Source organism: Sebastes fasciatus, chromosome 7 (genome assembly GCF_043250625.1).
Source record: "Sebastes fasciatus isolate fSebFas1 chromosome 7, fSebFas1.pri, whole genome shotgun sequence".
In the NCBI taxonomy this organism is placed as follows: domain Eukaryota; kingdom Metazoa; phylum Chordata; class Actinopteri; order Perciformes; family Sebastidae; genus Sebastes; species Sebastes fasciatus.
The window spans coordinates 9,063,007-9,090,505 of record NC_133801.1 but is presented as its reverse complement, the minus strand read 5'-3'; the positions used below and the strand labels follow the sequence as shown (position 1 = coordinate 9,090,505).

The 27,499-nt window shown below is 40.3% G+C and overlaps 1 protein-coding gene and 1 long non-coding RNA gene across 4 annotated transcripts in view; one reads left to right on the top strand and one right to left on the bottom strand.

Annotated features, from left to right (window-relative positions):
• Positions 1-27,499, top strand: part of lsamp (limbic system associated membrane protein) — a 650,892-nt gene that overhangs the window by 181,915 nt on the left and 441,478 nt on the right. The gene's annotated exons all lie outside the window — the stretch shown is intronic.
• LOC141771315 (uncharacterized) overlaps positions 3,885-27,499 on the bottom strand; it is a 183,658-nt gene continuing 160,043 nt past the window's right edge. The window contains exon 2 of the long non-coding RNA XR_012594709.1: positions 3,885-4,022. This is a non-coding gene — a long non-coding RNA (uncharacterized LOC141771315). The remainder of the gene's footprint in view (positions 4,023-27,499) is intronic.

Here is a 27,499-nt window from a genome sequence, read left to right as displayed (position 1 = left end):
TGGCTTTACACACTGAATAAAACTGATGAATGTAGTTGGTGAACAAAGAGTTGATCTTAACGCAAATATGCAGTCTGTCCTTTGTCATGTGCTTTCTTCAGGTTAGGTTGCAGCTCTATTTGTTTCTGTCTCACATCGTCTGTACATCTCGGTGCCTTTCAGTTTTTCTTTTTCCTCTCTTTAGAATGTATTCTCTATCCTTGAATCTGAGAAACTTCATCAGACCTGACCGTTGCCTTTTATTTTGCTCTTCAAATGTTTCTTTGCAATATGCACATTCAACTTCAACTGATTTGGGCTCAGGGTCTAATTTGTCAAGCAGCAGTTTTACTTTTAGTTCTGTCACTTTCCATAATTCAATCCTTTCTTCAGGGACTCAATCAATGATGGTGTTATTCGTTATTGATTGGTTCTCCAGATACTTTATCAAAAGAAGATTGTACAGATGTAAACTCACTTAAAATCCACTTCAGACTGGTAGAATGTTCTTGTCACCTAAATCCTCCAGTCCATAAATACAGTAGTTGAACAAAGGACTTTCCTCTTGCTCAATTAAGTCTTTGAGAAATGATTTCGGCTGATCAAGCAGTTTGTGAATCATAGACAGTAAATAAGAATCTTCCTCCTCTGGCCCCATGGCAGAGAAACAAAAAACTACCTATAGAAACTATAGAGGAGGAAAGTCTCTGTTTGTAGCTGCCAAGATATAAATGAGCAGCAAAATGTTCAGGCTGATGATGATCCAACACATATTTGTTATAACTCAGGAGGCTTTTTCATACAGGTGCCAGTCACCTTGGACAACACATTTTTCTTTATAAGAAACAGTTATTGTTGAAATGTTATTTTTGAATGACATTTGGGGCTGAAAGTGAAGGTTAAAGTATTGTGTGCCAGTTTTTGTTGTTGAATTGTAAAGGTTTGTTACAGGAATGCAGCTGCACTGAAGGTTGTGAGTGATGTTTTTTTATCCATCTGCTCTCAAAAAGAGCAATTGTTGCCAAAAAGAAATAAAAAATACTCAGGTTGCATTGGTTTAAAAACATATTTAGGCATTTTAAGCTGATTTTAAATAGAAAACAGCTTGGTAACCAGAAAGCAAAGGTGCTTAAAATGTAGAAAATCACACGAAACGAAGAAAAAGAAAGACAAAAGTCTGATACTTGAATTGTTGGTGTACAATTTCCTACCATCCAAATATCTTCATCAACATGACATGATGAACCTGCTTTAGAAAGACACATTATATAGTCTATACGGGACTAATCACTTGTTAGAAATGGACAGTTTATCTGATAAATACACATTTCTAAACAGTTTTCATTCTTCTTTGTGGGTGTATGTGTAGGAACATTAAAGTCACTGTGTTAATAACAGACAAGCCTTTAAATGAACCGATCAAAATGCTGCTTGTGGTTCTGACGTCCTTTTTTAAATCTGCAGATTAAGTGTTCATTAACAGGACAAATGAAGTGTGGTGAGAGATTAGAAGGATTCTCCTCCAGGTTCATAGCTATACTAGTACTAATACTACTACTACTGTACTAGTTGCTTGATAATTGTAATAACTAAATGTTCAGTATTGAGCAAGAACAGACTGTATGCAGATCATGATAGAATGGTGTCAGCTGGACAGACAGTTGGTTGGTGAGAAGGAGCGGTGCACGGGGAGTACAGGCCTGGCAAGCCGAGCCGAGCGCTCACCAGAGTTCTCCATACCATGAGTACAGATGGATTTATGGAGAGTTCCTCTGGAGCCAACTGACAGCGACTCATTATCCAAACATGGCTGACAAGTTTCTGTGAACACATGAAGACAAGAGAGAAATCTACAACAGGAAGCTGTAGAAGAGAACTGATGTGTGTAGGCGTTTATTTTGTGATAGTGTTGGTTTAAATTTAACTGAAAGGGAAGTCATCATACAGACAACAAGCAGTTGTGAAAGACATGTCAGCATGTCCAATCAATTTAAGTTGCTAAAGATAGTATCGTCTGTGCTTCCATTAATAAAACAATAATACTTTACAGTCTTTACAATATGTGCCCTGTCGTTGACTCCCATGTGAGGCCTGTCCTGTTGATCGATCACTGAGAGTATTATAGAGGCTCCACAGAGAGGCCATTCACTGAAACAGTTCTACACACACATGAATATTCATGATGACGACACTGACAGCATGAATGATGATGATGGAAACCACGACTCATATCTGCTAAAATAAAGTGGGGAGGACAGACAATTAATCAAGCGTCGGACCAGCCAGCGTTGCTTAAGGTTAATATTTGTTCAGCTAGATACTAAAAATTAATTGAGTGTGATGCATCTTAGTTTGATGCATCTCAGTCTTCTGTGAGTTCCAGTAGTTCAGCCTCACAGTTCAAATACAGCAGCATCAATGTATGGTCTCTTTTTACTTCTTTCTTTTCCCCATTACACCACTTTAAAACAATGTAGTACCAGGACTCAAGCTGTGGCTCTCCCAGTCTCATCAAAGATTACCTATTATCTCCCCAAGTCCCAAATGAGTGTAGCATTTTTAAAAGAACCAGCCTCATTTCCCATAAATCACCAGGGCTCGGTGTTAGAGGAAGATGTGTCCGGGCTGACTAGGAGCTCCGTGACGTCCTTCTTTGTACTTCTGTCCTTCTTTGTACTTCTGTCCTTCTCTCACATTTATGTACACTGTAAAAAAAATAATATTTTTTACAGTTTTTTTCAAGAAATTTAAAATTTTTTGTCTGTATTTCAAAATGACAGAAAAAAATGTAAAAATTACATGTTTCATTTGTGATTTATATGTAAATGGTCTTAGATTTACAGTATTTTTTGTAATCACAATCGTAATTATCTGTATTTAAGCTTTTCTTGATCTTTTTTAAAGATAATTATTCTTTTTTTACAGGGTTTATGACTCTATTCTAACAATTAATTTATGTTAGAAGAAAAGGATTTCATGGAATTCTAAAAATATTTTTTGTAAAAATACAGATTTTTTTGCAAAACTTCTGAGAATTAATGTAAATTTGGGCTTTTGCAACGTAAAATTACATGTTTCATTTGTGATTTATATGTAAATGGTCTTAGATTTACGGTGTATGACTATTCTAACAATAAATATATGTAAAAAGTCAAATATTTCTTGTAAAATTACAGTAATAAAGGCTAATTATATAAAGATAATTACTTTTTTTTTTTTTTTTTACAGTTTATTTATGTTAATTAACGGACATAATTTTTCTGTTTTTTAACAGACATTTTCTGGCGCCCCTGCTGCCGGAAAATTTCCGTTATTTTACACTTTTTTTACACTCAAATTGTACCGTGCTGTACACGCTGTCAGGTACATTCTTGGCCCTCCAGAATCACATTCAGCCTCATGTGAGGAGCAATGTTCTGATATTCACTAAGAATGTAAAGTGTTGCTCTATAATTGAGACCACTGCTGTTTTAATATTGTCCCTGAAGCCGCTGTATCTCCAGGTCCGTAGTATCATAATGAAATATGGATGCATTGTATGCCTCCCTTGTCTTGTGTATCCTCCTGCACAGCCCCTCAGCCCCTAAAATACTCCATTATTAATATCTATATTGCAGAATCTCCCACTTGGTGAGATCATGTCTCATCTGTATGCCAGGTCTTTCTGCTTTCAGCCATGCAGGACTAAGCTGTTTCTCTCTGCTAAACCTCATTCAACCTCTGACATTTTGCCATTTTCACTGGAGATGAGATCTCCAATAAAAAAGCCACCGATTCTAACTGTTATCACCATTTATAGAATATTTCACTCTTATCATTTCAACATTTCAAGGCTTATATACCAGTTTTTACATCGACATTCATGTTTCTATATTCCTGCTTGAATTTCAACCGTGAAAGGTGGCTGCACGGTGGTGCAGTGGTTAGCACTGGCGCCTCACAGCTAGAGGGTTGCAGGTTCAAATCTGGCTTGGGGCCCTTCTGTGTGGAGTTTGCATGTTCTCCCCGTGTTAGCGTGGGTTTTCTCCGGGTACTCCGGTTTCCTCCCACAGTCCAAAGACATGCAGTTTAGGTTAATTGTTGACTCTAAATTGCCCGTAGGTGTGAATGGTTGTCTGTCTCTATGTGTCAGCCCTGTGATGGACTGGCGACCTGTCCAGGGTGTACCCCGCCTTCGCCCAATGTCGGCTGGGATCGGCTCCAGCCCCCCCGCGACCCCTAACGGGATAAGCGGTTGCAGATGGATGGATGGAATTTCAACCGCTCCAACATGAAGGACAATTATTGAACTCAGTGTTAAGTGAGTATTCATATTTCTATCTAGTTATTGTACACAAGAGAGATCAGATCTGAGAGCCTGGGGGTTAGGCAGATGAGATCCAGCTGTTTTGATGTATTTTTAACAATGACTCTGTTTAGACCCGTTTCAGGCTGCTACACCTGCTGCATCACTATCCCTAATACAGATAAATATATTGATAAAGCAAAGCTCATCATTGTCTTGATAACCCTCCCAAACACCTATAACAACCCATTTAATATAGTGCTTAGACTGATGACTGGTGCCAGCCCTCTTCACTCCTGATCCGGCTCCCTTGATGTGCAACAGTTGGACCACGCTACATTATTATTATTAGCCTGTGTTGCCATGCCCTCAGTGCTGCAGTATGTGTTGATTCAAAACAATAGAGCCCTCTGTGTTTTGTGGAGATATTGACCTTGTTCAATTAAACCAGCATTCCTTCCACCTGGACCAGTATCATAGTGTGTTTTTTTTATAGATTCCAGTGAAGTCAAAAACAGTCACAGTCTGAAGTAACTTGAATGACTGAGAAGATATTGTTCCTCTCCCGTATGTCTTTTAATGATTATTACTGTGAAACCTCAGTCTTCTTGTGTTTTGGTTTAACACAGTGTGTAGAGGAGATGGACGGTATTTCCTCAAATGTATGCATTGCAGAGATGTTGCACAATAATAAAAGAGAAAAAACAAACCAATGGTAAAAGTCTAGTTAAGTTTTTGGATACATGAGAGAGATATCTATCGATCTGCGATTCCTCCCCAGCGAAACTCATTGTTCAAAAACTTAAGCAACCACAGGAAATAGTCATAGCTCACCAACACTCAGTGGACATAAAAAAAATAACATTTATAGAACTGACTGTAGACCCTCAAGGCTGAAAAATGAAGCAGAGTTGAAATCATCTGTCCAGAGATGTTACAGAACTGTAGTCGTGCGGTGCAGAGAGTTATTCATCAGAGTTTATCTCACTGTTCCCTCTGGAAACAATTCTGCAGTGAATACAGGTGATGATGGATTAAGAGGTCATGGACTCCAGTCTTGGTTAACATGCTGAGAACATGTCTCTGTGTACATGTGTGTTCTGAGCTTCATATGATCTGACTGCATTGTGGAGTCTCTGTGTAAGACAGGAGACTAATACATGCTGTATGTACTCTATTAAAATGAGTCTATTCAGCAATATAAAAACTATTCAGAGCAGAGGTGAAGACCTTGAACTCGACAGGAGTCATTAGAGAAAAAAATATAAAATCAAGTCAGTGGTTGACGACAGCTCTCTTTTGTTATTTCAGAGTTTCCAGATGAATAGGAAGCACAGAGTGTCCTCTGAGACCTTCTTTACTCTAGTACACCCTGAGAAGCAGTGGGTGGAAAGCTCTTATAAGATAATACATGTACGTACAGTTGAATGTGTGAACAGTTCTGCATTTTCTGGGCTGAAGGAGAAGAAATGGTCAAGTCTGGTTGGTGATTGTAGTTTCTTTTGGGGGACAAGAGGAGGCTTTTTATATTCTTCTTCTTTAAGATGTATAGTCATCTCTGCATCACTGTAATATGAGACTGATCTCATTGTAACAATGTTTCTCAGTTGAAGAGAGGCAACAGGGTTAAAGGGATAGTTCAGGTGTTTTGAAGTGGGGTTGTATGAGTTACTTATCCATAGTCAGTGTATTACCTACAGTAGATGACGGTCGGCACGCCCCCATTATGGAGAGGCAGACAGGAGTTAACGCACAGAACCAAAGCAATGTACTGCTGTGGACGGGGCCGGCAGAAAAAAAAAGTTTGTAACTCCTGTCTGTTTCTCCATACTGGGGGCGTGCCGACCGTCATCTACTGTTGGTAATACACTGACTATAGATAAGTAATTCATACAACCCCACTTCAAAACACCTGAACTATTGGAAATTTTCAAGTCAAAACAAGTACCTCAAATTTGGACTTAAGTACAGTAGGTGAGTAAATGTACTTAATTATTCCACCTCTGTGAACCGCACTGCTTTAACCTGTATGTTCGGATCCCATTGAATACAGTAACAGCTGCCTCACTGAGGTGAAACACAGTGTGTGTGAGTACTGTCAGTGGGAGTGCAGCGGGAGAAGAGGGGGCAGGATTTTGTCTTGAATGTGGAGCTGCTTCATTGTCACAATTCCAGGAGCATTCAGAGCTCTCAGATGCAACATGACACATTTATTTTCAGTTTTTTTTGGCTCAAAAAAAATGTTTTCCAACTTAAAAAGCCTTAAATTGAATTCCAGAGCAGTTGGCAGCAGTGATCCGTTGCTCACATCCACTTTTTAGGCAGCACTGACACTCAGCATTCAGCTTCATTCATCAGGAGAGCATTTACAACCTTGATGGTGGAAGTTTCACTACTGACTTTTTTTATGTCAGGCAAACAGATGGACAGTTTGACCCAGAGCTCCTCAAGGCAGCACAGCTGCCAGTTCATGCAACACTTTGACACCCAAACAGATAATTATATAGAAGGTCAGTCTCTGGGTCGGTGCATTCCTTCAGCAGTCTGCTGCTTTCACAGTATTAAACCAGACTTATATTTCGAAACAGCTCACTTAAGGAGAAGAAAGACGGACTGCTTCTGAGCAAACATAACATGCTGACAGAGCAGCGTTTCTCTGCTTTCATTTATCGGAATCGATAACAACGAGATCAGTCTTCATGATCTCAACTGGACCTTCATCCAATAATAATCTACACTGATTCATGTTCATACAGAGGATTATAGATTCAGGGTCAACTGCAGTTCATTTTTCTGAGAGCTGAATCAATTGTGGTTGTGATATATGTGATGAGTACAGTACAGCCTTTATATCTGAATGTGTGTGGTACTCTGTGGTTAATTTCCCACCAGTATGCTGGAGTCTAAACCTGATTTCATGATTTTATTAAATTGTTTGGCCGCATATTGGGTTCAGATTAAAAACTGGCTTCTCAGAGCCATCATTTACATGCCGAGTGTTGATCTGCACCAAACTTGTACAAAATGCATTTGACATTCACTGATCTACTTTAAAATCACCACACCCTCAGGGAACACTGTCCCCTCCCACTGTCCTCTCTGCCTTTGTGTTTCAGTAGCCAGGTTAAACAGAAGCAAAAACTCACAGACGGTCAATAGGTTCAATACAGAGTGCTGATCACACACACTTTTTTTGCATTTATTTTAAATGGTGTTTAGTTGCCAAATAGTACAATTAAGAAAAACACAAGAGGTTCAGTTCTAAAACCTTGGTCCTGTTAAAAATCCTCTTTTTTAAAGTAATTTCTGTAAAATATTCATCAGGTAATCCTTTTATTTTTACCTTTATTTATTCAGGGGGAGGTTCACTGAGAGCAATGCTAGGAAGGTTATGGGATTCAAATGTTTCCTGCCACACAGTCCATCAGAGAGAACACTGATGTTGGGCAGTGTGATGCGGTTCACTGCAGCCCAATCCAGCTCCTGACCCCTATCAACCTTATGGAGCTGAACCTCCGACCTCCTGCGTCTTTTAATCAGCCTCTTTAATGGGTGTTTAGCAGTTTAAGTCATCCTCCTGCACAATCACTCTTTGTGGAGAGACATTTGATGTGAGAAAGTTGATTGTTGGAATAACAGATGCTGGATTGTAATGGTTATGAAGGGGAGACAGCAGATTTGTAGATCAGAGGACACATTATAAACTTGATTGGACAAGAAACTTAGTGTGGATCAGACTGATGAAGGAGAGTTTTTTCATCCTGCTCTCTCCCTCTGTTCTACTTCCCACTTCCTCTGTTCCTCTTATTCTCATCTGTCTGCTAATATAATTGCTGAGGAGGTCTGTGTAGGTTGTCCAGTCTGTCTGTGTTTCCGTAATGATGAACTGTGGTGACACAATGCAGAGGAATGTGGATCATGTTTCCCCCTTTTGAGATTCAGTGCCAAACAAACTTCCACTTCAGAGTGAGTTCATAGTAATGGACCTCAGCACAGTTAACATTTAGTTCCAAGGACACAGTCTGAGCTTGTTTTTCATCAGAGGAGTGTCCTTCTGTCTTTTATAAAAAGTTCATATGACCTGCATACATTTGATCAGCCATTCTGTCTGTTCATCCAACCACCCATCCATCCATTAACCCTGCAGCAGTCTCACCACCAGTTAGTGTGAGGAGAGGACTGTTGTTTGGCGTTTGATCTTGGCGTCTCATCTTCCTCCTCCTGGCTTGTCTGCATATCAAAGCCCCCAGCTAGAGCCCTGCCTGCTCTCCAAGACCTCAGTTAGTGCGTCAGACGTGTTCATCCACTGATTCGGCCTACATGTAATCTGGTGTTGATCTATGTTTCTGAACGGGTAGGATGGGGGTGTACGACTTTATCGTCCCCTCAGATAAACTGCTCTGCTCTGTCAGTATTGAGTTCCCTGTCCCACAATCACACAGATCAACATCATTGTGACAACACTGGTCTTCTGGGTTCTGGGAACAACAACCATAGAACTTTATGTCCCGTGTGATTACCCAGCAGGCTTCTTCTTGTCATGCTGTGTAATTATATTGCAGCTACTCATCCTCCTCTGCTGACAGAGATTGTGGGGGAAACACGTGTGAGCTTGTGGCGATTGTCGTATCTTTTCTGCGACAGTGCTGTTGAAGTGATGATGAAGGATGCTCCGAGGACACTGTTCTTGCTGGTAAAATAGAGTTTATTACAAACAAGCCACACATGTCATACGGGCGTCTAGAGCGCCCGGAGGTCTCAAGTCGAATCTGAAAGTCCTCCCTTTGGGGCTCTCGTACCTCCTTATATTGGGTTCAATTCAGGCAACTTGCTGAGCTAAGCGTATGCTTAGGTATGTGACCTTTGACCTACATGTTTATCTTTCAGCCCCTGGATCCACCGCATGACCCCAGGTCTCCCCGTCCGCTTCCTGCACATATGTTTACAACTGGGGGCCTCTCTGTCCGGTGCAAGACCTGAAAATATACCACACGATCTAAAGATGTGTTATTTGGCAGAGAGCAGAGAAGTGTTGAGGCTCTGGGAGCAAGCGCCTGAAAAGAAACCTGAGAGCCACAACATGCAACGATGGAACCACCTTAAACTCCCACCTGCTCTACTGTGATCGCTGCATTTGTGGGAAGTGGAATTTACAATTGTAGCACCTCTCCGAATGATAGAGCTGATTTCCATTTACAGTACGGCACTCAGAGGCACAACAAAGGTAGAATACTTCTCCTGGCTGCTTTTTAAATAGTTTGCTATTCATTCTGACTTCATTATATATTCACAGTAAAGTGCACCAGACTGCTGCATATTTGAATAGAGAAATAAAATGGTCCTGGAATCCTAATGTTGATCACCCAACCCTGTACATAATCATTTTGAAAATGAAGACACCGAGCACTGTGAACATGTACAATATCCCAGAGGCTCATTTTGTTACTGGGATGTTTAAACAGCCTACTGCTGTCATTTCCTTATGAATATAAAACATTTAGTGGATCATTACGGAGAAAAAAAATACTCAAATGTTCTCTCTTTAATTTTGCTACTGTCAATGGCTACATGTGGGCAGTACTGAGAAAGCAACACATTTAATACAAATATTGTTCTTGTTTCAATTACATATTTTATTAAAATGTTGACTCCCATACAGGCCAACTCATCTAACTTGTTTCATGGTTACACATGTGTACAGCTTGTGTGGTTGCATGTCAGCATATAAGAACAAGTTCCTGGTAAATAATCAGATAAGTGTCATAATGTTGGATACTTAAGCAGACTGTTTTCTTTGATTCTAAGTCAAGTGATGCATCTCACCAAAAGTATAGACACTCAGCCCAGTCGCACAGCAGTTCATGAAATAGTAAAATTTAATGTATTGATTTGTGTACATGGACACAAATTTCCCATTTTTTTCGTGATGATCAGCACAACATCAGTTTGCATGTAATCCACATAATTGTGAACTGGGAAGTATAAAGAGCAGCAAGTGCCGCATGGGGAGGAGGTCGAGGTGGATGGGTAGGTCAGAAAATGACGGTCTTTTGCCCAGGAGACTGGTGTTCGTGTCTTGTGTGAAACCAGATTTCAACGTTCATTTATTTGTAACGTAACTTCCATACTTTACGGCACTTCCAGATTTATTTGAAACCAAAACACACAAGTTTTGTTGGCTTAGCCTAACCAATCGATCTTTATATTGAAAAGACTGGAGCAGAAATTGACACCTGCTTCACATGTTGCTGGACATTCATAGGAAAATGCACACAAAATTTGCTGAAAGACGTGCTGACCATCACGAGAAAAAAGCATCACAAATCAAATACCGGTAGATTCAATTGTGTGACTATTTCACAAACTGCCACAAGACTGTGTTTAGTCTCATGTTAAGGTGATTTTTTTAATGATTACCTTATCTTTTTAATGAATACCTTCAAATGAGAGCTTTTGGTAGCAATTCACTGTTGCTCTGCAGTTCATTTTAATTTTTTTTTTTCATCTAAAAACTGAACCAGCTGTCAGTTCAGACTTTATTAATGTAGTCCACATTCTTTTCAGATCTAATTTAATTGAAATGCAACAGCAGTAACACACCATGCAAATAAACTGCTGTTTAAGGTAAAAGTGATGAGACTACTCCGATTTTTCCAAACATATTATACCTGCTGAAGCAAATAAGGTCTGGTTGGCTGGCAGGTCAAAACAACATAAAATGGGCTCCTATAGTAAATACTTTGGCTAAGGCCTCTAGTCTAATCTGTTCCATGGAGTCCAAGAGCACCGTGACATCTATTTCACATGTGCATCCAAAACAGGTATTTGTTACCAGCCGTGTACATTCTATCTGTTAGGATGCCCTTCCAATGTTTTCTGGTGTTTTTACCAGGAGGGACGATGCTGACCTGAGTCAGAGCACTCCGGCTCCGCCCCCGGACCCACTAAAGCCATTAGCTTCCAGCCATTTGATTAAATGTGGCCATCGATTCCCACAGGAAATGAGTCAAGCAAAGCATCACCTGATCAGAGCTGCCAGCTCCCTAATGGAGAGAGAGAGATAGAGTGCAGGGCTGGGGAGAGGGATTGTGGGAGGTAGGAGTTCACATTAACAATGGAGGGATGAGAGGTGGGAGGAGATGAAACAGCTTAATGTGAAACACAAACACACACACTGAGAGACATCCAGCACCATATTGTTCCTGACTCATTGGCAGCTTCCAGCAGCCTGAGGGCTTCACATGTTGTTGCTTCAGCAATGAGTGAGAATGTTTAAACATAAAGGCTTCAGATTATTTATCTGCTGCAGTTATTTTCTGCTGTGATTCATATTCTACATGCGGCTTTTGCTTCTGTTTTTAAGTCTTTGAAATGTCCCATTATGTTTCTTTATAGTCCCATTTAGATGCAGATTCTCGGCTATCTCGCTCAACATTATTTCTCCAAATGATGTTGCTCCGTAGCATGAAAGAATACGGTGTAAATCACATTATCGACTGTGTGTTTTTGTGTTGGGGAATTACATTTTCATAGTCTGATGTGTCCCTGCAGTGAGCAGCTGAGAGCAAAAAATGTGACTAGACACAGTGACAGGTTTATAGACACACTGTGTACCACCCAAGGTTCACTCTCCACAGGTTGTGTGACATCAGGGTCTGTTGTTTTAATGCGGTGTGTCATACTGACAGTGTCAGGAGAGGCTCCAGGAGAGGATGTGACCCACAGAGAGGTGAAGAGAGACACAGCAGGCAGGAGGCCAGGAGAGAGAAACACAACACATTCTACTGCCAAGGTTGCACACCTACACAGATGCACACACAGAGCCATGTTGCCAGAGGCTACTAAGTCGACTGGCATAAAAAAATTCCCACTATTAAAGCTACTGAATGGCATTAGCGGCCTCCAGCCATGGTATAGGACAAGAAGCAGCCAGTCACAGCAGGAGAGGCCAGGATGGGAACAGTGGGGGAGCAAAGAGACATAATCTGTCCCAAAGGTAAAGATACAAGTCTGACACAGGCAGTGATGGAGGTTTTGAAATGACAACCTGGATCTGACTACAGATCTGAGAGGCTGCCACTGTAGATGAGGGGAAGAGGAAGTGAGAAGCAAGGATAGATAGTTCCGTCTATGCTTCTGTCACTCCTTCCACCAACATATGCCAACACTAAATATGTGATGGGGTCTTGAGAAAAGAAAAGGGACTCATTTTGTTAGAGATTTCAACTTGTTAGTTTTGGCAAATGCCAGCACAATGAGGAAAATAAATCCTCCACATTTGTACACACCCACTCTCATTCTCCGCAAATTGTTTCCATTTAAATAATGTGACATTTGAATGATTTGATTCTGTCCTGATCTGTTTTCCTTCCGGAGAGAAATTTGTGAAGAGTTACTGTAGAGGGAAAGTCGGCCTGGATGGTGATGACTCATAAATGTACGGCTGAGTCCTCCAGGGATCCTGAAAATACACTCGGTCGCCAGTTCTAGTTGCTTGTCAACAACTTCCTTGAATCATTTTTTCCTTCTCCTCCAACATCTCCATCATCACTCTGTTACTTCCATTATAATGATGGTTGTTGTTCTGGTTCTAGGAGGGAGACATTTCTAAGTAGTCAATATAATCACAGAGCCTCTGCCTCCACTGCAGATTGAAATGGGAAATGAAAGCCAATAAGAGTAGGCTCTGTTGGGGAACCTCAGCTCCGGCTGAAGGTCAGTGGACCATGTAATGAGAAAAAGAACAGTAGTCACACTTAATAATCATCATTTTTTATTTTACTGTATGTTTCTGTAGTATTCCTTTCCTGTAAATAGAACCATAAAGAGCTTTGTTGTATCAGCTGCTAGTCACAGTAGAAGAGAACAGAACACATAGAATAGAATAGAATAGAATGCATACATTCTAATTACTATTGAATCAAATGACTGAAAGACATGTTGGATCAAATGGTTTCTATATTGCTGATCCCACTGTAGCCTGCAATGTCAGATTGTTTTGGTTCTCCAGCCTGCAAACAGTAGATGGTATGTTTGACTCTTGTGGCTCTCACCAACACACAGTCGAGACAGTTGAGAGCAAAAGCAAGTGAGTATCTAGTAAATATTTAAGCATCTATATTGAATTAATGGACCAAACCAGAGATCAGCGGACAGTGAATGTTAACTTGCATTTGTCAGGCGACCAGAAACAGAACTTCAGTTCTGACTGCTCTGTGTGTCTACTGGATGTTGTATGTTAACAGTACAGCCATAAGCACTTGATCAGCTGTCTGTTTATTAGGACAGGGTTTTCACCTCAAGCTATGTTGTATTAGCAGCATAATAACATTCCCCATAGTGTGTCTGCATATTAGATATGTGATGGAGTCCAGAGGCCTCGTCCTCCCTGGTGGAGATGATGTGTAAAAGCTCACTGAGCAGCTCTTAATACATGTAATCCTACAGAGCCCCGGGGTGGCAGCATTAGAGAGGGAGATGAAACACACCCTCAATAAAGAGGCTGCACAAGGCTGACTGCACTTCACTAAACATTACGGTAATTGAATTTGCACCAACTGTATATAGATGGCTGTCAGGTATTTAAAACACAGCAATAAACAAGATCCAATCTTGTTGTGGACTTATTTTTGATGGAGCATGTTGTGTGATGGCTGAAATAATAGACTTTAAAGGTGCTGTATATGATATCCTGAGCATTAATATAGCAGCAAACAACTACGCACTATGCTCATACAGCAGTTACAGTTAGAGTGGATATTTATATGAAATATAAATCAACTGTACCAACATCAGTTTGCAACATCTAATTCTTTTCTTAAACCAATTAAATCCAAAGACGTGGTGGGATCTTCTTCTGAAGTTGTTTTTCATTTGATCTGAACTCATAATCACCACTTTTGTCACTTTCTGAGCCAAATGAAAATCTTAGAATTACTCTGAGTGGTTGAAATCCTGCCAATTTACAATAATTGTGTAGATAAAAGCTCTCAGCAACACTGCCCATATTTTACAAAGTGCACACTTACATTCCGCAAGGACCCTCAACCTTTCTCTGACTCTTCCATTTCAGTTTATAACCTCTTCCATTCCCACATGTTTAAAGCTGCTTTGTTAATGATGGATAATTATACTGGAGTGTGAGGTGAAGACCCGATTATTCCATGTCACCATTGTTGAGAGGCCTGGCGTTAGATTAGTTTTCCACGACTGACCATCTGATATCCCACTGAAACCCTCTGGGCAGACTCCAAATCTGTGTGGGAGTTCAGGAGGATGAATGACTTCAAGGCTTTTTCTTTCTCTCCACCCTCTAAAGGAAACTGGGCTCAACTGTCCTCTTAATGCACATTTGAAATCAGTCTTTTGAGTCCTACACTGGCTGAACACTGACCAATGATCAGATCGAAACATACTGTACAGAATGAGAGATATATGGGAGGCTGGTTGGTGCTGAAATGTAGTTCCTACTCATGTAGAACCTTAATCAATGTGGGCACTGACCCAGCTCTCTGAGCAGAATGGATGTCCATTCAACGGGAATAATGTTTGACTGCAACCACTGTCGTGTAGAAAAAGAAATAGCATTTTACAGAAGCCATGCCCATTTTTATCAGATCGACAGTTACTCAGTTTCAACATGTTGTTTTAGGTTTACAGCAGTACAGAGAAATACATTTCCAGACTTGCTGCATTCTATGTGACATTGAAATGTCATTTTGAACCTTGCCAGTGAATAGACCCTGTCCCTGGTTTGCAGTGGTCCCTTTAACTCAGCCAGGCACAACCCGGATAAACAAACGTGTGGGATCACCACCTGTAAAGTGAAAGTGTTGGTGTGAGGGATCACCAGGCTAAGGCCAGAGGTTGATCTGATGTTGGCTTTTTGACCCTTGAACGTGGCACTAAAATCTGTTTCTTGAACCTTGCAAAGTGTCCTCCCTGGTGGGGAAGCAGCCTGATCTTATCTGTAAGGTTATGAGGTACAAATTGGAAAAACACATCTCTCTGCACTCTGCACAACTATAAGTACAGTTGTACATTTCTCCAGGTAGTCGTTGGGTCACTGGATGTCACTGGGTGTTATTTGCCCTGCTGTTTCAGTTAAGTCCATTCCTGCTGGTAAACTGAGATGTATTGGACCTCTGGAAGTCACCAGCACAAGCTTTCTTTGAACAAAGTACAATACAAAAAAAAAACAACGTAACAAAAATACTTCTCTTGTTAGTCTGGGCAACATGTAGTAACCTTTCAGTTACCTATCATTAAAATCACCAAGTGTTTATGGTACAAATTGGCAATAGTTTTGAAGAATGTCAAATCTGCTCCACAACAGCCGAGAGGAAGTTTAAAGTAAACAAACTTGAAAGATTTCACTGTATGATGCAACTATTTCATCTGAATGTTGAAGCGAAGGAAATGACGAGAACATTGTCTCGCTGTCAAAGTCGTCAAGAATTGTGTTGTGTGTTTGTGTCGAGCTTCGGTTCTGCTTTCCGCGAGAACGGCCGCACGTACTTGAGCTGACGTGGAATTGTGACAAGGAAATGTTTGGATCTTTTATACTCAGTGCTGGTTTCTCCTCACGGCAAAAATACTTTCTCAGTGCTCTTTAAATTTTCTCCGCCCGTCCGCGTAGTTAGAAAGTCAGACTGACGTAGATGCTGGACGGTCATATTTTCCACAGAAACCCTCAGACTGAAACACTGGAGCAGGTCGGACTTTGTAGAGAGCAACATGTGTTTAATGAGAGCTGCTGGGTATGCATGGGTGCGTACGTACGTACGTGTGTGTGTGTGTGTGTGTGTGTGTGTGTGTGTGTGTGTGTGTGTGTGCAGCATGGGCTGTGTGGTGGGATAAAGTGGGAAGCGTCATGGCTGACTAACACAGATGAGCCGCTGGTCTTCTCTCCACCTCAGAGGATTCTGTTCATCTCCTGTTTTAAACTCTCGCTCTGTTCTTCTCTTCTCTCTCCTCTCTAGAGTCTCAGCGTTATCCCCACAGACTGCCTTCCTCTTTGTCTGCTTCTCAATAACTAAAACATCAAACTGCAGTTCTCACATTTCCCTTAGAAGAGAGGAACATTACACAGTATTTGCGATTGCAAATATGTGTTATCATGTTTTACATGATTACTATAATACATATAAACTGTATGGCGTAATGTTGTATTCATAAAACGTCCCAAATTACAGTTTTATTTGGAATTAATGGAAATATGTCAAAGATAATATAGAAAATGTTTTTCCACTCTTGTTTGAATTTCCCACATGTCATGGCACAACAGTGTTTCTCAGTTTATTAGACAATGAGGTGTTTTTGGTCTCGCCACAATGTTTGTCTATAAATTTGCACGATATCCCAAAATCTGTATGACACATTCCAGTGAAATTTAGGAAAAAGTAAAGCCAGATAGCCCCTGATAGCATTGACATTTGACCATTTATAAAACATTTCGCAATTTGGGCTCAAGAATCCTTCACTGTGAGGTGTAGACAATACCTCATAAGCACAATGTACTGCCTGAATTCCTTGGTTTAAGTGCATCTTCATATGCAGAATAGAATAGAATAGAATATACTACATGCAAATTAAATATTTGCCTTAACCCATTGGCTACAATTTAAAAAATAAAAAATAAAATAATAATTCAGAACAGAACATCTTTTCTGAAAATTTCATCCAATCTTCCCTTTTTTCTTTACAAAACAATATTTTTTAGTTATGTATTTCTTTATTTTCATGTGGCACCACTTTCTTATAATTTGCTGCTTTGTTTAATTCCAACCATATTCTTATAAGAGGTGTGCACATCTCTTCTCAGTGATCATGAAAGATTGCAGTGCACATAGAGATTGTAAATCTCTAAGCATTTTATTTTATTGAAATATCAAATGTAGATGATTGTGCCGTGCAGCATTGTTAAAAGTCTCCTCGTCCACCCAGAGCTCTCAGTCCCTTTGTGTCCTCTCTAATCTCTATTCTCTCCTACAGTTGATCCACTCAGTAAAGGCTCATTACTATTTACAATGAACCGTTAAATGTTCACATTAAAACTCCATTATTAAGAACTGCAGAGGAACTAATCTGTGAGTCTGAACATGAAGGTGAAGAGAATTAAAGTCAGATGTGAAACTCAGAACTACAAAGAGTCCCTGACAAACTTCTCGACTACATGATAACACAATCTATAACCTAACATACCCTTGATTTACTAGTTTCCCATCTCATGTTTTACTCTCTGGAGCTCTAGACCAGTACCGTCCAGTCAGTGTCTCTATGTGTTGTGTTGGTAGCCTTGGAATCAATGAAACATTAAAGTGAATGGAGGCTGGGTGCTGTTGAAGGCTCCCATAGGGGCTGCTTATCCTTCACAGCTGATGGAGCTCTGACTCCCCCCTCCTCCCTCTGCTCTGCCCTCCTCTTCTATCTCTTCACTTCTTATCTCCCCTTTTAATTGCTAGAATATCAGTAAACAACTGAGACAAACAGAGACAGACAGGTGGGGAAATAAAGACAGAAACAGACAGGTGAATGCAGATAGACAGCGTCCAGGTCCAGCAGTGTTCAGTTCTAGTCTGAAACAACTGAACTCAGATCAGTTCTGCTGGATGACTTGACTGTTGGATGGATAACAGACAGAGCGGCATCACTGGTATTACTCCGAGAGTCAATCACACACTGTTTATCCTCTCATCTCACTCTTTCATTGGTTCAGTCCTCTACTGAGAGAAAACCTGTTCTGGTTTGATTGACACTGACAGGAGATCAGATCTAAGCTGTGAGCAGAGGAAATTATACAAACATCATCTGCTGACTTGATCTCTCTCCTCAGACAGACAACAAGCAAACAGAGTTGAGTAGGTTAGTCCGGGTGCTGTTTGATGTTTGAAGACATCTGCTGCTGTTAAATTGTTTGGATATATAATCCACTGTACGGTACCATCTTTAGGCATTTATGCATTGCTATTCTTTTACAGGCGACATACATATGTATAACATACAGTTATATATTCAGGATTAATGCAAAATAAGGATTAATGGGAGTTGGATTTTACACAATACAGTAGCTCATGTAGTGAGCGTCATACCACTATGAACAGACAAGTGCACATGAAAATGATCAAACTAGGAAATAGCTCTGTAGTGAAGTGGACCATTATAATGGAAATTCTGGGTAATAACTCTCAATATTCATATTGGTTTTCACTTCAAAATGAGTGGGTTAGATAACTGGGTCAAATTGCACCTGGTTGAAATCAGCCTGAGGCGTGTTGTTTACGGCCATAGAAGATGCATTTGTGAAGCTTTTTATTTGCCGCATCCCTGATTTACAAACGGTGAAGCCGGTTGATGGAATTCCATCAGAACTGATAAGAAGAGGTTGATAAAATAAGTGCATTTTATGGTGGCTAACAAACGGCCTCACGCAATGCATGCAGATGAGTGTTCAGCCTCTCAGGGAAAGGTGCAATATAAATAAACTTGCCTTGCCTTTGCAAATGCATGGGGAAGAAAAACACCATGAAACAGAATCGTCAGCATATAAAAAAGATTATATGAAGTAGCTGATTTTAAGTCATTTATATATAATAAAAATAATAGAGGCCCCAGGATACTACCCTGTGGCACCTCACATCCTGTAATTCTTCACTCCAAAAAGGTCCCATTAACGTCAACAGCCTGTAAATACAGCATGACCATACTGCAGAGCTTCCCTCCATCCACTTCCTTTCTACTAAGGTCTGTTAGAGACTGATGTAGTTAACATAGATTTAATTAACTTCATTGATATTGTCTCCTAAAACCATCAAACTGGATATAAAAGGTGTGATTTCCACTGTGATGAGAGTCTGTTATTGCACTGCGATTGCTTTAGAATCCACTCTGTCTCAGTCTTTAAATATTAATACACACATTATCTTCAAAGGCATCATGTGTTTGATTATTTCTCCAAATAAATTGAATAGTGGATGGATATTTCTCCCCTCAGGCAGATTTGCGAAGGCAAGGCAAGTTTATTTGTACAGCACCTTTCAACAACAAACCAATTCAAAGTGCTTTACATAAAACGTAAAAGGGATTTACAAAAGATATAAAATAAACACAGGGCACTAAAAAAAGATAATAAAAAAAAGACACACATACAGAGCATTATAAAAAGAGTAAAACAAATAAAAATAGAATATAAAAATAAAATACAAGAAGACAAATCAAACAGCAGAATAAACACTACAATTCAGTGGACTGAAAGTTGGAGCATATCTCAAGTTTTCTGTGGAATTATTGCAGATGTGTGATGAGATATCTGCTGCATAAAGTCTGAATGTTGCTTCTCTGTGTTTAGTTTTGACTCCGGGGACAGTAAGCAGACTGTCCCAGATGATCTGGATGGTTCATAACGGAGCAGCCGAGCAGAAATGTATTTTGACCTGAAACCATTCAGTATTTTAAAGTCATTTTTTCCCAAATACCAAACATTTGCAGAGATGTGAGAACAGGAGGGGCCACACGATGTATTAAGAGAGCTGAGATCCATAGATTTCTGTTGTGTTTAAGCATACACACTTGACATTTCAAATCACATAACTGCTCAACCCAATGTTTGCTTTCAATCAAACATCCAAACCACATTTCTATAAAGGCCCTCATTCTATCACAAGGTATCGACATGATGCCGGATTAGATAAAAACAGTTTGAAGGATAAGTATACATCTGTTAGAGTATCTGAAATATCAGTTTCTTAGATAAGAAAGGATAAAAAAGAGAGAGAATGCATTCTTGAAGTGGAGGTAGAAAAAGGAGAGACTTTATGTCCACCATGATCCTTTATAGCTGCTGACCGTGATGATGATGTTAGATTATGATGTTACTGAGGCTCAATGGCCCATGAAAAGCTATAATGTAGTGAGAAAATGGAAAGGAAATTGACTTTTCTCCACAATGTCCTCCTTCCAAATAACACTATATGTGAATACTCTGAGTCTGGAACAAGGATGGATGTTGTAATGAATAGCACCACTGGGAATTAAGTGGCTGGCAGTTTGGTGCGTCTCACATTCACTAAAAGCAGATTTAAGACTGTAAAGATTGTATACTTTCCTAAAGTGTCCCATTCAGATGAATTGTGCCAGAATCTTCTCGTTCATGGCTTTGTTTGAATTGTTAGTTTGTGCATGAGCTCGTACATGTGTATGTAAATGAGTGTATTGAATGTTTTTGGCCGTGAGAGCTGAATGAGATTTACATTAAACATCAAAGCCAACTAGCAGCTCAGTTTGTTAGCGGAACTACTTTAGAGAACGAAAGAAGCTTTCTAGCTTTGTGAAGCTTTCACACAATGAACTGAATATTACAGAGAAATCCACTCTATGGCTTTAGTTTGACCTGATTTCATTTATAAATTTGAAAAAGTGGATGCAGTATTGTCTTGATTATAACACAGACTATTTCCATATTAAGGTTTTCAAGGTTTTCTTTGACTATAGCCGTTCCATTCATATTGATTGTATGCATGACATGTTGGACTAGATGAGATTATTAAGGAGTTTTGCACTTTGAAAAAGTTCTTCTGCATGTCTGAAGAACTTTGACATTTCAAGGCAATAAAAACATTCAGCACTCCCAAATACCCACACGCCTTTAATACTGGAGATGAAAAACTCGTTTCATTATCAGCTTTGGCATTTTCTGAGCGCTTCATTTGTCATCATTGAGTTTAGGCTGTTTGCCATGTTTCTGTTCTAATCTTCCACAAGCGTCATTCTCCTGCTTTAAATAGTGAAACACATCACAACAACACACTGATCTGATGTGAGGAATGAGGTGTGATGAATTACCACTGATGATGTTATTTTCTGTGTCGGTGCTGTTTGAGTTGAGTTGAACTGTTTCTTCAGAACGGATCCGAAACAGCTCTGAGATCAGTTCATCAGATTCATCATTAGTCTTCTAGACAATTTTCTTTTGACTGTGAAATAGTGAATGATAAGGTTCCAGTAACTAGTTCCTCCAGGTATGGACCACTCAGTCCACTGATTGTAGAGCGACAGGGAACCAAGAGAGAAAAGAGAGAAGAGGAGGACAGACTGCCAGTCAGGGTTTAGTCTACTGTTGATGTGTGTGAACTGATTCAGGACCAGACTTAACTGGTTGTCTCGTAAATTAACTAGACATGATTTAAATGAAGCTGTTTGAAACTATAGAACATAATTAATAATATGTAGTATACTTGTTTATTATGGAGTCTGTTTGATGCACTATAGTGGGACAATAGAGTCCATTTAACTGTTGAACATTTCAGAGGAACAACAGGTTGCATCAGACTGACAGATTGCAAGATATGAAGGACATAATATAGTGCAAGGATTGCAGCCACGATGAAGGAAGAAGGGAAGAAACAAAGGAGAGAGAGAAAAGAAGAAGGATATAAAGACTGAACTGCAAAAAGCAGCGAGGCAGACGGATAAGGCTCAGAGAAGGATAAAGAGATGAAAGCAACAGGAGGCTCTCTGCTTTGCTCTCTCTCTCACACCATAAACACATTATATGAACAGAAGGCATAATGTAACTACATTTCACTCTGCTCCACATGGAACACCTCATGTGGTTAGGAAGGAATGAAGAGAAGAGAGATACCTGAGTAGACAACAGTGTTTTTCACTCACCTTTTCTTTGCTGTTTGCTGCTTTTCATTCTGAGTGATTCAGGTTTTTAGAGTTGAGCTGCAGTTTCCTCTTCATCACTGTCTCTATGGTCTTTACCTGCTTCTCACTGTTACACTTTCAAGGGTCTTTCAATACCACCTCTCTCTCTCTCTCTCTGTCACTTACAGATCCACACACCGTTTTTTTCTGTGTGAAATATTCAGCTTCCTTCTGTTAGAAGTTAAACATATAGAATTGTGTCCTAGCAGAGGTCACCTGTGATGTCATCACTTCGCTTGAGTGTCTCACTGTTGACATCAGTTTCATTCCAGAAGCTTTTAGTCACACAGAATGCCACGCCCATCAGTGACATCATCGCTCGGTTTGCTCTGTCTGCCTTACAAGGACAAGTGAGGAAGGAGCAGAAATGATCCTTTTGCTCTTGAGCTGTTTAATGTACTGTAGACTGTGAGATGACTGCAGCCAGCAGGAATAATGTTGGCTATTTAACATGAGCGTCCTGCAGATAATGCTTTTACTAAAAAGGTCAAACATTTTTCTACGTATAATTTAATTGCTGTTTATTTCCGTTTGCTGGCTTTCAGATGATTCAGTTTATGTGTGGTGTTTTGTTGCTAACTATTTGTCTTTCTCTCTCTCTGTTTTTTGGGATGCTGCTTCCTGACCGTCTCCATCCTGAACTTTCCTCTGTGGATCTTGACATGCAGGTAAAACACAACTAGGGTCTACTTGTTAGTTTGTGTGTGCTGTGTGTAACTGATCAGGACTGCTACTTGCTAAAGGGAGAGTCAGCCCAACTACTCTTTCTTTGCTTGGAGCTGTTTTGAAGGATGGACGATGGATTAAAAAGGTTGTTTCCTGTTGCTGAATCGTCCCAGTCCTTGCAGCTTCCTCCTACATTGGACTGTGTTGATTTTGCTGCTTGTTTGTGTTATTTCCCCCATGCAGGGACAGCCATATGGTTAGTTTGTTTGTTTGATGAATTGCATTCGTCAGGTTGAGCAGCCTCGGTGGCAGAACTGATCACAGCCTAAACCCAAAGATCATAATAACGGCTGCACACCAGAGCTCATTTTCAGAATGCTAAAAAGCTCTCTGTGTGTGTGTTTCCCGCTGTAGGTGTTCTAAAGTCAGGCTGCAGCACCGGGAGCAGGTTGTCATTATTCATGAGAGGAGGGCAGGTTTGGCCCCGCTGTGTCTTTTTAAATGTTGGTCAAGAAGCCTCTTTATTTCTTCACAATATATATATTGTGTGTCCGGAGCCATATAGCTCATGCATAACCAGCAAGTGCGAATGCAGGTCAGTCTGTAGTGGGAGAGTTATCTCATAGATAAAGATGATGTGTGTTTCTGCCAGGCTCATTTTGATTAAGGCAGCCTCATTCTGAAACTTTTGAATTGAACCATTTTGAATATCATTTTTCTTTGCTTGAGTGACAAAAGGAGCCTCCTTACATTGCCTAAAGACTTCATAAATGGATATATGGGGACATGTGAGGTCACAGTAGGCAGCTGAGAGAGTAGTAAGTAGTCTGGCAACATTTTCTCACACACATCATCTGTATTCCCACCACCGTTCACACCTCTCATGTACTGTATGTATCAATGGTTGAGCCCTTGAATCCACCAACCCTATGGTTACACTCATGCTTCATGTGAACCATGGATGCTGTAGCTACATATTTCTATGGATGCCGTTCTCTTGATTGTAGTACTTTAACTTTTAATAACAACACTCTGAATCAGTGCCTAAGAAGTGTGATCACATACAGCGGCGGCGGCGGCACATTATCCATAACTTGACGGTCTAATCCTGCATGCACACATGACATTTGATGCTGTTCCTTTAAGATGTGGACTGTTGGAATACAAAAAAGATCCAGCATGGTTTGAGAGTTGAGATTATTGCAGTGTCAAGTTACGTATCGGAAACACAGTTAGACATGGCCGACACGGTCGGTGGTCTTAATCTGGAGGGAGGACTTGGTCTGACAGGAAATGTGAAGGTGAACGAGCTAACAAGTCTGCAGAGACTCAACAGGAGACTCCTCAGGGGACCAGCTGAGGTCTCTCCTTTTTTCTGTTCAATCAGTTCAGGAAATTCAGCTGAATCCAGCAGCTCGATGCGGGAGAGAGAACGATGAGACTGACCCAGCGTGTAGGTGGAGGGAAACATTATAAAAGGTTGAAGTTTGACTTTGTGTTTGCAAAGATATTAAAGAAACAGCTGAACGAGGGACCGACAGTCCGTCAGTTTGCTCACTAACAGGAAGGTCACAGATCTGCAGGTCAGCTTCTGTGTCGCATGTCTTTTCTGTTCAGACTTCAGTGACTCAAACCTGACAGATCCACATTCACAGCATTCAGGACATCACAGTGACTCCGTGCAGCTCATTGACAGATACGTTTAATAACTAACAAACAAACATAATGTGTCAAATGTCAGATCTTCTCAGGAGAAGTTGGCACAGTTTCAATTTAATATAATGTCAGAGGGGTGTTTGGAGACTCAGGTACCTGTGTGTGTTTTCTGCCTCAGAGAACCAGCAGCCTTTCATGTTGGGTAGCCCAGAGATATTGCACTCTGGCATTAAAAACAGCCTCATCAAAGGTTTGCATCCATGTTGCAGACAAACACACACATATACTCGCCCTCTCACACCATTCTGAATTCTTCTTCTTCTTTTCTTGTCTCCAGTAAATCAGTGTGTCTTTTTCCCTACAGACACACTGCAGCATCAGAAAATGCCACGACAGCTGTACTGTCAAGTTCAATCACGACACGACGAACCAAATGGTCCTGGAGAAGTCAGAAACATTTGTGTCAGAGACATTTGACCCGTGACTTTTTATTATACTGGGGGTATACTAGGGGTGTAAGAAAATATTGTAAAAATGAATATTGCAATATTATGTTTTGAGATACTCTATGAATTCTCAAAAACATAATAAATAGTTTACATGTGTTGGGGATGCAAGTAGGAGCTGGTGTAGTTGTTAGAAAACATTAAATATAATTATTAATATCAATAATGATGAATAAAGATGTTAGATTCAGAATCCCCAGACTGGTAGTCTAAATAGCAAACTACTATTAAAATTGTATTAAATGCCAGTAATTATGTTGAAGATGGTATTTAATGTCGTCATGGTGTTTAATATCAGCAATGACTTTTAACAGGCCACATGGGAGAGATCACGTGACCCAGAAAGGGAGACGAGGTGAACCAGCAGAGAGAGATTTAGTCCTCTAGCCTCCATGTTAAAACCGTTGATGTCAGTGAGCTGCATGAAGAATGGTGGTGTGACAGTTTAATACAGTTAAAAGGTTTCTGCTGTGGAGCTTCAGATCTACACTTTAGGCTGTCATGGTCGGACATCTATCAGAGCTGTACGAGACAGAAAGGAGGAAGAGGAGGAGGAGGAGAAGGTTGGACTGTACTGTAAGAGAGTCATACAGAGAGAAAGAAGACAAGTTTTACCCTTGAAACATGATCAGTGTGTCAGACTTCTCCAAATGTGGTGGAAAAATAGTGTTTCGCACACTAGAGAGCTTTTTCTTTACACACTGTGGTCTTCATTACTTAATTACTACTGAGTTACTGCATAGTACTTTATGACCTTGCAAATCTGCCTCCATCCAATACCCTCCAAACAGTGTAGACATTTTTTTTACAGTTACAAATATTAAATATTTTCTTTTATATTTGGCTAAACGATTATTTTTTTTCAAAATAAAATAAAAATATTTTCACACATGACAAAGTATTGTTTGACACAATAATTGCATGTCAATGAAAGACTCACATTAATAATATCTGAGCATTACTTCACCATCACACAGCCCTTTCTAACGGGGAACAAAAACTGTTATATCGCTCTTCAAAGCCACCAGATTTCATTGACAAAAACAGTCATTTTACCTCTCAGAACACAGCATTTGTCCATGTATGGATCGGTTAGTTTGTTTGGGGGTAATGTGTGACTTTTGGATCTGAACATACGTGGCATCCACAGACATTGCTCAGCTTCCGTGCCAGTACTCCTCTCGGCTTCTCCAAACTAAGAGCGTGCCGACCGCCTATGGACTATTGATAACAAATTATATGTAGCAATGTCATGCAGAAACATGCGTCAAGTCACATAGGATAAAGTCTTAAGGAGGGGATTTTTATGCTGAAACATACGTATGTCAAAATGTTAATGTACAGATTTAAGATTATATATGAAATCTGGTTGTGCATATTTATCTTCTGATGCTGGAATGGCTATTGATAAGCCCATTGCCCCCCCCACCCCCCATTCCAGAGATGCACACACAGCAATCTGAAATGTAACGTCAAATTGTTTCTTTCCTAATGGGTTGACAAGACAATTCCTGCAACTCGAAATCTGGAACGTAATCATAGGTTGACTACAGAAACAGCTTGATAGCTGAGCTCACTTTTGGGATGGTGCAGAGTGTCCAAGTACAACGAGAACAACACAGCCATAAATCAAATGTTCTCAGCAGAGTCACAGATAATCAGCCGGGGGGTCTGGTGTGATGTAGCAACTGGGATGGATTCACTAGAAATAGACATAGAGGCTCGTCAGATCAGCAGAAGAAACTAGAGCTCCTAGAGTCATTAGTCTGAGTTTGCAACTACCGCAGACTCTCTGCAAGTTCACTGTGAATGACACAGTTTAGCTGGTCACCGCGTCAAGACGCAAGCCTGCTGTATAGATGTGGTATATGCATACGATTAGAGCAGCTTTGTGCCATTCTGTAATCTATTCTCATAATTGATGGAGAGTTAATTGGCTACACCTTTAGTCATTATTCTGTCCCTGATGCGTGTTGCACTTACGCAAAAACTGACAGATAGCTAACAATAAGGATTCAGAGAAGTCGAAGACAGGAGTAAAGTTCAAGTGTTTTACTGAGTCCTCTTTTCTCTTCTTCTTTCTTTTTTGTAAAAAAGCAAAGGCTCTCCAAGGCACAAACGTAAGGGAAAAAGGGAAAGAAGCCTTCGGTCTGACCGCATGGAGAAATTCTTACACACTACAGCATTTCCTGGTTGACCTTTAACCTTTGATCACATGATCTGAACTGACCACTGAGAAAACACTTTACAGTTACAACAAACTGCCACAAGGTGATGCTACATAAAATGAATGTAAAGGCTACAGAATGTGTGCCATGACACTCCCCGTCTGGTATATAATTAGATACCACTATGTAACTAACTGAAATTATAGGGAATGTCCACAGTAAATACTTAAAAGTATCAGTCCTTGGTCGACATAAGAAGAACTGTTTCTGAAACGGGTCTGAGGAAAGTTTTGATTGTCCCATGTCTTGCGACCCTTAGCTCGACCTTTCTGACTCTTCCATCACTGTAGGCGAATGCCTTGGTCACAAGGGCCATAGGCCATTCGTTGCGCTTGGCTTGAGCATCTTTAAGAAGGACCACATCACCCTCCTTCAGGTTTTGTCGTTCCTCCTGCCATTTACTTCGACTCTGAAGTGTTGCCAGGAATTTGCGCCTCCATCTACTCCAGAAGGTGTTGGCAAGATGCTGCACC